Source organism: Triticum dicoccoides, unplaced genomic scaffold, assembly GCF_002162155.2.
Source record: "Triticum dicoccoides isolate Atlit2015 ecotype Zavitan unplaced genomic scaffold, WEW_v2.0 scaffold84484, whole genome shotgun sequence".
Taxonomy (NCBI): domain Eukaryota; kingdom Viridiplantae; phylum Streptophyta; class Magnoliopsida; order Poales; family Poaceae; genus Triticum; species Triticum dicoccoides.
This window is the reverse complement of record NW_021304434.1, coordinates 40,420-51,932: the sequence shown is the minus strand read 5'-3', so window position 1 is coordinate 51,932 and position 11,513 is coordinate 40,420. Positions and strand designations below refer to the sequence as shown.

Sequence of the window (11,513 nt, the reverse complement as noted above, 5' to 3'; positions counted from 1 at the left end):
ACCGTCCGCTGGTCCCGCGAAGCAAGGCGCGGCACCAAGTAGAAGGCCGAAGCGCACCGCCACCACGCCACCAGCAGCCCCGCCACCAAGAGCTGTTCCCAGCCGCCGCCTTCAAGAAGGAGCACGACACCAGGGTGCCGTCGACGCCCAGACCAGGGGAACAAAAGCTTTCGCCATAGCTCGAGGAGGAGGCGGAAGGGAGAGGATCCACCCCAAAGCCTTCAGGAAGGGAATCGGCGCCAAAGGCGTCGACTTTGGGGAGGCTGCCGCGCCAGCCAGGGGTTTCCCCCGGAACCTCACCCGCACGCCAGGTCCGCCAGGCCGGCCATAGGGGACGCCGAAGCCGCCGCCAAGGACCGGCACCAGCACGGATCAGGACAGATCGAAGCAGGGGCGGATCTTCTACATGGAGCCATGACGGATTGCGAGGAGCCGCCACTGCGCCAGCGTCCGCAGCCCCCACGCCGCCCGCGCGGCCGTGGGAGGCTGCCCACCAGAGCCCACCGGCACAGCCCGCCGGCTGCACCGCGCCCATCGGCCGAGGCCGCCGCCCCGGGGAGTAGGAGGCGCCAAATCACCCCTGCAAAACGGATCTGGACAGGAACCCCAGATCCGCCGCCACCGGAAGCCACGGCCGGCCACCCACGCTGCCCACGCAGCCGTGGTTGCCCAGCCCCGCCAAGAACCCCTGGGGCCGCCGCCCCAGCATCCGGACTCCGCCGCCCCGCATGGCGCCCAGGGGCACCGCTGCGCGCCAGCCAGAGGCCCCCGAGGAGAAAAGGAGGCGAGCCCGCCACCGCCGTCCGCCGGACGAGCTTCGCTCGCCGGCTTCCTCCGGCGGCGGCGGGGGAAGCAAGTGGATGGGGGTCGGGGGCGGCGGCGGCGGCGGCTAGGGTTCGCCCGAGCCGCCCCCCTGGAGGCAGCGCGAGCGATCAGCCAAGTGCCACTTGATATACCTACGAGGCTAAAAACTTTCTACTTCTTAATCAAGGTCAAAATAGTTTACGGAAACAATCAAAATAATAGTAGTTACCATGTCTTGCAAGAAATATACAATGGATGTTCATGTATATCTATAAGACTATAACTAAATGCAGCACATATATTATTCCAGCTCCAAACTTGAAAGCAATATATAATTTACGAACATTACTCCACTGCCATAGAACATGCAATTTCGAATATGATCTTTCAGATCGAGAACCATATTCTGACATGGCACTCATATTTTACTGTATGAATAGTACAATGAAATTTGAATAACAGAACAGTAAAAGGTTCACATGTGATATTCATTAGGAATTTGTGCCAGATAACAAACATTTATGGTGCCCCTCATTATGACTAACTTCTTCAATATGAGCATACTCTCATGGATTAAGAGGCCACAAAAACTCCTAAACTGAAAGGTTATCAATGAGTGCCACGAAAGTCAAGCCAACTAACACTCCCTCATACTGTATGCCATGACATAAAACATTAAGAAGAGATGTTTGAAGTAGTACCTCTCTCATAATAAGGGGGGACACTAACTACTTTGAGCCATAAAAGAAAACTGGCGTAGTCAAGTTAGCTCCGAGCAGTCAATACATTGCAGGATAATTTGAAGTTCATATCTGCAACCACATCAACATATGAGATAAAATGGTGAGATACAGAATCATGTACAACTCAAAGTACGTTTACACTAACCATTCTGTAGAAAGAAGATAAATGTCTATGCATGTTCTAATTTGTATTTAGTGCAATTAAACTTTGCCTAGTAGAAAATGTTAGCAATTATGTCAAGACCACTACGACACTACTGGTCTCTCCATGTAATAAATCAATAAACTCTACTCTCTTAACAATCTAGAACTGCACAATGAACACTACTGAAGAAAAATGTAAAACTTGGTCAATGAAAATAAATACACGGGTTAATGACCCTTAAATGAATAGTAAACACGAGAGAACGAACACTTATTTAAGGTAGAGAAACTTGTCCCATAATGCTTCGCATGGTTTTGATCACCCCTATATAGTCTGTCAAGCATGTATCTAACTGTTTCAAATATATACATAGCGGCGTTCATCTTAACACCAGCTTTAGCTTCACAAAAATTCTTAGCTCGGTTAATCTGCATAAACCATGAAATCTATAGGAAGTTAAATGTGTTAAGCTGAAAATACTAATACATCAGTACTCTAGAAAGAATGGGAGGTTTGATGTTAATTAATACACTAAAAAATGGAGTGCATTCAAATGGACAAAAAGAAACACATAAGAGACTATTACCTTCTTTGATAGTACAGAAGCACTATCAATAATCTCAATAAAACTACATAATATTCAGTTCCGAAAGGCCGAAGCGAAGCTTGTAGCCTTTTTTTACTGGGAGTATGGCGGCTTACGCCAGCCTGAACCACTTCATAAAACTGAGAACTATACAAAGTCCAATGAGTACACAGGGATTAAGAAAAATAATAGAAGGAAAAAATTAAAATCTCCTAGATAGGTGATACAGTAGAGTACTCCAATCCGTAAGGTGCCATTTATTAATTTCATGTGAATACCTGTTGGACCATGGTATCAATCATCAGCAATCTTGCTAGCAGTAATGTGCAATTCCTCACAAACATCTCGGGAGACCTTGGAGTTTTTGCGCTTCCATATATTCCAGAGGACAATGATAACAACATTATAGAGTGAATCTTGTCGAAATAATTTTTCCAAGAGATCTTTGACTGAATCAACATTGAGTGGATGAAAACTTTGAAGTTCAGACCAAACCAAAGCTAGGGAGGAGCAACTGATTAACATATGAGGAGTAGTCTCAGATTCATTCGAGGAAGGACAATGCCCGGACTGGCTTATGAACACTATACAATCCCACCATCCCACTTTACCTATCAAATTGAGTACAATCCTACTATCAGCTGCAATCGACACTGTATATCAGGAGCAATCAGCAGTCTACATATATCATTAGCAGCATATGAAGCAATTAGCCACACACCCCAATTATCTCTCGTATGTTCTCACCATAGCATGGTTCAGCGCTGCCTCAGTAATATGATATACAAATCAGATCATAGTATACGCTCATTCAGAAGAGCGGCTAAAAATAATTTAACAAATTACAGTGACCCTAATTGAGATCATCTAGGTTCAGAACTATCTGATGTGAAATAAATCAAGATAAATTTCAGCAAGGAATAAAGTAAGCTGGTTGCAGCACAAACATTGTTAGTTGTACATATGTACATCAACAATGATAAGCATTAAGTTCCCTATTTAATAGTTCATACTATTCTGATCGGAGATTCAGAGTAGGTGGTGGTGCTGACCATGGGAGGAGGAACAGACGCCCTGAAGAAAAAGGTCAGTATTTTTTAATTATGATTTCGATTTTAGTGGTATTCAGACATTCACTTGATCCAAATACCTCTAATTACTCGAGAACATTCATTCTACTGGACTACGATACTATAAACACAGAGAAACAATTATATTTAGGCACACTAATAGGAGGGACTACTATCTAACAAAGTTCAATGAGTATAGATCAAGCTTTGCATAATCAGATAGAAAGAGTATAAGTGGTATAACTGTACTTGGTAGCCTAAAATAAAATCTTGTGTGAAGTGGAGAAGAGAAACTAAAAGATGAGCTAAAAGACAAAGCCGCAATATAAATAGATTAATTAAGGTTAAGTAAAATCTAATCAGCATCATGATTCGACAACCAAGAAATCAAAGTTTGGGAGTATCACTCCTAAAAATGTTTTCCTCGCCCACATAAAAAAGACAAACATCACAGCGAATGAGGTCGGAACCTGGATAATATAAATGTGTTCAAAAATTAGTGAAGGGTGCATCTGATGCACTACAGGATTTCATAATCTATTAACTCTATGCTCCTTTATGTTGTCAAGATTTTAGACGATGTTCTTCCTAATGTAACAACTGACTTTGTAGAAAAAAAAACAATAACTCTATAAATTCAATAAATATTAGTCATGTTATTCCTATACTTCTATAGGTAACAAATTTCCAAACCAGCGACTGTTAAATCTGCCAAACCAAACATTGCATAATTTTCCAGACTGAATAAGAGGTAAGGGAGATATCCCTTTTGCACCTTGTCCACATTGCTGATGACGAAGGCATCCAGGTGGTGCTGATGAGCCTGTTCTTCTCGAGCGACCCTGCAGCCACCTCACCTCAAGCGCCCGCTACCTGCACCTCCTTCTCATTGTCAGCATGGTGCCCATAGACCCGCCACATCCATATCCCCGGATAAGAAAATCACCACCAACATCACACCTCTAGGAGAACTTTGCTGCATTTACAGGCCAATTGTCAGCTCTGGTTGCTGCTCTATTATCCTCCTCCTTGCAATTCTTCATAGACTAAAGAGCAAAAAAACATTCAAAGCAAACTATATCCAGGCAATGAATTATATATATATCAAAGATTATTCTTAGCAAGAGTGTACTTATATATATATCACTGATACTGCTTATGAGCAGCTAAAGATGGGCTAATGCTTGCAGTGGAGACCTTAATATAAAATAATAAAGGCCTTAATATGTGTAATCTGCATTAGAGTAAATAATTTTCTATGCTGAGTTTCCAAATCATCTCCATAATTGAAAACCTGGATGGCTTCAATTTTAAAAGGAATAGCCTACGACTATGAGATGCTAAGCATGCTTTGCATCTGACCGAACTTCTCTGAACCATATACTCATACTATAGCCAACAAAACCATTTGCACACGTACGTGATAAATTATGACATTTGTTGGCAAGGAAACGACATGAAAAGCTGCTGCTACAGACTGGGTTAAGTGAACAGAACAACAATGCCAAATCTAAACAAAAATAAATTGTACTATCATTAAAAAGAATCCATTGTAAGAGCTGCTACAGACCTTGAAGTACGGTAGCAGTATTCAAACACCAACATCAAGCACCTTCAGCGAGAGATCCGGATTAAAACACCAACATCGAGCACACATATATTTGATAGATCCACTCCAAAAGTATGAAATTCCTCAAGTTGAATACCTATAAACAAAAGGTGAAATAAGGATCTCTTTTGGACATATCAACAAAAAGAGGAAAGGTTATGTTAGAGACCAATCAAAATCATCGAAAGTTCAGCACATCAGTCTTTCAGCAAATGTACATGCAAAGCAATTCTTTCTTGGAGTGAACTCCGAACTCTTCTGTCACACCGAGACGGTCTATACAGGTGCCGCCGCCGCCGGCGACGCCCTACCACAGAAGATCGTCTTCGAGTCTCGAGTTGCCGCACCCAACCCCAAGGACCTGCAGCACCACAACACCCAACATACGTGACGGCAAGGTGTCGTGCTTCGACGGCAGCGAGTCCCCGGCCGCGGCAGGGTGCCCCTTTGGTAGCAACGCAGCGCCGTCGGCAGTGGGCATCCCGATGCCATGAAAAAGCAAAGAAGAAATGTAAAGTGAAACTGATGGAAAAATCACAAGAACAATAAGTAAGACATACCATGAAAAAGTTGAGGGCATACTTCTTGTCCATTCAATGTAGTTTTCTTCCCATTCACGCCAACCCATCTCTCTCTCAAGATTGGTTGATCAATAATGCACATAACCTAAATAAAAGAAAAATAGTCAATGGCAAGTATTATAGAACAAATATCTAACATACATGACGCAATTAGACAACATGTCCAGAAGAGACTTCAGTATATAAATGATATGCTGAAATTAAACAAAAAATATTTTACAGGTTGCATCAAATATGTCGCAGCAGTAGTTAGTTGTTGACAGTATCATTAAAATGAAGCTAAATCACTCGGTACATGTAACTATATATGAAAGGCTGCTATCCAGTACAGTTTCCTTCAGGTAGTAGTGAAGAAAAATGGACAAAAAGGAGAGCTGATATGAGAAAGAGAAAATTAGCATACCGGCATGAGCTATAATTCGAGTGCTAGTTCAACATACATAGACTCAATAGAGCAAATCGTTGTGCATGTTTCATGCATCTAAAAAAAATTCTAGTTCAATTGAGAGAGTCACCAGAGTACTTTATATGGTCTTTCTGCACTTTTTCTTGTCGAAGTAATATAACTTGGTGGAGGAACTCAAGATTAGCCGATCCAGTTTACTCCCTTATACCTATACCGCTGCATGAGCTCACCCTTGGCGGCGACCTGTATGACACGAAGCACATGTTCACGACAGAGTAGATGTATTGGTCACCAAGCGCAGGGGAGCACATGCACGAAATGTCTTCGAGTCGCGAGTTGCCGCACCCAACCCCAAGGACTTACAACACAACAACACGCAACATAAGTGGCGGCGAGGTGCCGTGCTTCGACGGCAGCGAGTATGAGAAGCTCACCTTCCGACCAGTTACAAATCAGCTGGTGCTTCCACACAGCTGACGCCCGAGCTCTCCAAACAGAAGTATTCTTATTTGAATAAGGATGAGCATGAGCATGATCAAGAATATAACTGAATCAGATGGTGTTTCCAATATAACTGAATATAACAAGAATGAGCATGATCAATAGCAGATTGAAATGGCTAAACAGACAACCACCATCTTCCCTTATCAACGAAGACTACACCGCAGGGAACGAAGTGCTCATGGAACCAGCCAAAATTCACACCATCGTACATGGATGCCTCTACCGGCGGCGGATAGGACGAGAGGCCGGGTAGATTCGTCCCCGCGAAATTCCGCACAACCGTGGTTGGATCCTACGAGGTCATCCTCGTTGCCGTCGGATTCATCCACGTACATCACGGTAGGGGGAGGGGCGAGAAGGTGAGCATCTTCTCCTCGGCGAAGGTGAGCATCACCCCATTGTCTTTTCGCTGCAGCTGCATGAGCACAACACAGGGGACAGTAAGCAGCAGCAGCACGAACACACAGGGCGGCCAGCCACAGAACAACATCATCAGTACGGGTCGGCCACAAGCACACGGGGCCGACGGCGGGTAATAGCAGCACCTGCAACATGACGGAGCGGCGGCGTCTCGCTGGTAACCCTAACCCTAGCTCGCCGGCCCAGGCAAATTGGGTGAGCCAGAGAAAAGAGGACTGACCTAGCCGTCACCTCCGCCGAGGACCACGGGGAATCGCTGGGAGGAGCCGCCCTCGTCTTCCGTCGAGCACCAGCAGAGACATAGGGGCGGCGGGTTTCGACTTTTGATCCGGGTGGATGGGCGAAGAGGAGAGCGAGAGGGATCTGTAGAGAGGCACGGGATCTCGGCGGCGGCGAAGGGTGACTCCTCTCGGATATCGATGCCGGCTGCTTGATAGCCTCTCGGCGGCGGAGCGGGAGGCGGGGCGGCGGAGCGGGAGGCGGGGCGGCGGCGGTGGAGTGGGAGAAAGAGGGAAAGAGAGAGGTCGCAGTGGGAGGGGGTGGATCGAGAGGAGGGGTCGCAGCAGGAGGGAGAGAGAGGGGGAGCGATCGTTGGGTTTTTTTGGCACCGGTTTATTTCACAGAAGGATAGTGAGTTAACGGAGGTGGGAGGATGATGAAAATAAAACGGAAATGGGAGAATGACGAAAATAAACCAACAAAAATAAACCACGCGAACTATTCACCAAGTTGTCCATTAGGAGTAGAGATCTGGCCCGAAAATATAATAGTACAAAAAACAAGACCTGTTGGCAAGCCCGACCTGAAATTTTTGGGCCAGACCACTCAACCGGGCTGCCCATGACTAGATTTAGCCCTGAGTACCTTCACCAAGTCCCAGCTCCAACTCCAGAGACCTCATATAATTTGTCAACATGGCACCCGCCGGGTTCGGGTGAGGGTAATGGCCGCCCAAATCCTTACCCATCTCATTATTTCTCGCCCATACCCGTACCTGTACCCGCACCTCGGGTTTCAAAATGTTCACATACCCGTACCCGGTCAGGTGCGGGTAATACCCGCGGGTCATAATACCCATCTCGATCGACTTACCCAATTCACACTTCATCATGTATTTTTCAACATTCACATATATACCCAACATTTCAGCATGTATACTTACATATATACCACATTTTATCATTTGGGCACATATATATGATGATTTGTTGCACGATGGAATAAAAAGCATGATACTGACTTTGAGAAATGGATAACAATAAGCACGAAATAGATGCCACTAAACAATGTCCAGTTATATACATGGGTGAGTAGCCCATACGTGAACTTTTAGAGGAACATTCACACCTATTCTGTTTTTTCAATTACAAGACGGACACAATTTTCTCTGATTTTCTTTTATTGAAGGTACTTCTGCATCCACTACTTTGAAATAATCAACGAAAGGAGACTATACAATAAGATCAACAAAACTGTCAGTTCACAAAACAAGATCAACGCATTTAAACAAGATTATGCACATGTGTTGGGGGGGGGGGGGATTTTGGGTCGAGGTTAGCGGTTGCGTTAGCCTAGGATACAATGGCTACTTTCCTTTAGTGAATGACACATGGAGCCTACTGTTAGAATAAATTAGTATATGGGTATGCGGGTACGCGGGTGCGCGGGTATAGGTATTGCATTCCCATACGCATACCCGGCTTACCCGATGGGTACAATTTTTTCCCATTTATAAATCCATGGGTATTTATTTGTCCGAAACCCTTACCCTAATAGGGTTTTTACCCGCCGGGTTCGCTGGTTGCGGGTACCCATTGCCATGTTGATGTATAACGCATCATCACAGGAGCGACACACGACTGGGCCGGCCCAATCTGTTCCCTATCGCACGACACAAAAAAAGGCTGAACAACAATAGAGTGTGACGAGATTTGATCCCACGACCAGGTGCGCACCACAGTCAACTCATAGCAAGACCTTAGCCACTACACTAGACAGCAGCAGCAGAACATCAAGGTGCAAAACATTATAAGACCATACAGAAAGCTTTGAGATTTTGAAAACATGTTTATATTCCTTTTTTTTTAGAAGTGAAGATTTTTGGTAATCCCGATTTAAAAATTAAACACAAACAAATCCTGCAAATCCCAAACTGTATTCTAAAGCACAACTAATTTTTCAAAAATTTATTCTGAAAGAATGAACAAATTACTAAAAATGTGAACCTTTTTTCAAATTTCCAAATATTTTCTGAGACCACTAACAGATTTTAAGTTCTCAATAAATATGGAAAACATGAACGCTTTTTAAATTCAGAACAAAAAAGTTAAAACATAATTTTTTTTAATGCAAACAAAATTTGTATTGCATATTTTTTTGGAAATATGAACAAAATTTGAAACATGGGAACATTTTCTTAAACATGAACATATATCTAAAATTGTGAAACACATTTGAAATTGAAAACATTTTTTGAAATTCCTTAACATATTTTGAACATGAACATTTTTCTGAAAATATGAACAAATTTGAAAATAGGAATATTTTTTGAAATACTTGAAATTTTTTGAAACCCGAACATTTTTTGAAATTATGAACAAAATTTAAAAGCAAGAACTTTTTTAGAATTTTGAACCAATTTTGAAAATGAGAATTGTTTTTGATATTCCTGGAGATTTTTTTCAAACTTGAACACTTTTTTAGAATTTTGAACAAAAATTAAGACAAGAACATTTTTTAGAACTTTGAAAAAATATTTTAAATTTCCAAACAGAAACAACAGGAAAAAGAAAAAAACTAATAAAGAAAAGAGAGAAACAAGAAACGTAAGCAGAAAAAGAAAAACGAAAAGGTAACAAAAAATGAAAACCCGATTCAGGAACCTTCTAGAAGGTTCCGAAAACCGATAAAAACCGGCTAGGAATCTGTGGAAGGTTCCCCAAACCAGAAGCGCTATTACACGTTAACGGGTCAGCCCAGATTTAGTGCTCCATCACCAGCCTTCACGAAAGCTCGACAGTTTGATGTCTGGGAGCATGACAAGGTGGAGGCCCAACGTCCAGCAGTGAACTTCGGATGGGAGGAGACATTTTGGCAGGGGGTGCTTCATGTCTGCCGACGTTGGGCACCGTAGTTTTTCGGATTAATAATAAAGAAAAGGGTCACGTGGTGGAGAGCAGTGATTCATTTGCACCAACGCTGAAGAAAAAATTCAAACCAAATAATAAAAAAATTCCAAAAACATTTTGCATGGTAGATTATTGGTGCGTGAGGTCCGCTCCAAATTTCAGAACATCTGGACATCTGAGTAGCTCTCGGCAAAAAAGATAAATTTGGGGTCTGTAAAAACGTTTACTGTTCTGACCAAATTTAACTTTTTTGCTCAGCGCTATTCATATGTCCAAATGATCTGAAATTTGAGGCACATCTCACGCATCAAATTATCTACCATGCAAAACAAAATTAGATATTCGCGTATATGGGGGACATGTTACATGGTATGGTACAGGAGGTTCAATCACTACAAGAAACCTAGTAATTCATGACGGATTTCTGGTGACGGCTCTCTGATCCGTCATGGAAACCGTCACCGATTAAGTAGATGCAAATGGGCCTCAAAAGGGTAGCCCCTTTATGACGAACATCGAGGGACTGTCACGTGAACTGTCATAGATCGACCAGATAGGCCTAGCAGGGCCTAGCTTTTTTTTTCTTTATCCACCATCCGGACAATCACGGACAGCTCCTGTTGATGTGTCAATGTGTGCCCCCTTGTTTGGCCCACATGTCAGTCAAATGTTGTAGAGAAAATAAAAAAGAGGAGGGCGCGCGTGGGGAGATGAAGTTGATCAGCCAACCAAAAAAAAGGCAAAGTCCAAGAGCGTGCGGAGGTGCAAAATTTTAAGTCGTCGAAGCGCGGGTGGCAATTTTTTTGAGCCAGCCCATTTAACTCCATGGTCCACTCCCACCTAACCCTAATTCCCATTCTCTCCCATTCCCTCAGCCGCCACCACTCCTATCCTTCTCTGCCGCTCCACACTAGCACCGGAGACAGCACAGAACCACCCTTAGAGCATTACTAGTAGAACCCTCAAACCCTCAAACCCTTATAGCAGTTTAAGGGTTGAGAAGTGCCAATTTTTGACACTTTTAAGGGTTGAAAAACAGGGGCAAAGACTAGAACCCTCAAACTCAACCCGTAAACTGCTTTAAGGGTTGAATTTGAGGGTTCTAGTCTTTGCCTCAACCCCAACCTTTAAAACTGTCATTTCATATAGCACACGTTTCATCACATTTCATTATATGGCATATCACAAATTCCATCACAATTGACATAAAACAATAATCATTCTAGTTATTATTACAACACCGAATAAAACAATAATCATTCAAATTATTACAACAATGTTTGAGCAAATTATTACAACAATAATCATTCTAGTTATTATTAAAACACCGAATAAAACGTTGTTGTTCACCTCCATCTACACAATACAACAAACAATAAATTGTGAGTGCCAACAATGAATCAAAAAGGAAAAAAACAAAAAGAAAGAAAGGAAAGCATACCTGCGGGGAGCTCGGGGCGGCGGCGCGGCTGCCTCTGGCCTGCCTGGCCTCTGGCGCGGCGGCTCGAGGAGGCCTG

The 11,513-nt window shown here is 43.3% G+C and overlaps 1 long non-coding RNA gene across 15 annotated transcripts; it reads right to left on the bottom strand.

Annotated features, from left to right (window-relative positions):
• Positions 1–1,176: 1,176 nt before the first annotated feature.
• On the bottom strand, positions 1,177–7,446 carry LOC119348087. Of its 15 annotated transcripts, none has more exons than XR_005168719.1 (9): positions 7,089–7,446; positions 6,379–6,863; positions 6,054–6,187; positions 5,127–5,623; positions 4,919–5,054; positions 4,124–4,324; positions 2,557–2,889; positions 1,506–2,425; positions 1,177–1,402 (listed from the first exon to the last, which is right to left on the bottom strand). It is a non-coding gene; the product is annotated as an uncharacterized LOC119348087 (long non-coding RNA). The 15 variants fall into 15 exon arrangements; XR_005168714.1 differs by having other exon boundaries at positions 1,177–1,616; positions 1,961–2,425; positions 7,089–7,444; XR_005168723.1 differs by having other exon boundaries at positions 1,177–1,616; positions 2,279–2,425; positions 7,089–7,444.
• Between the last annotated feature and the right edge of the window lie 4,067 nt (positions 7,447–11,513).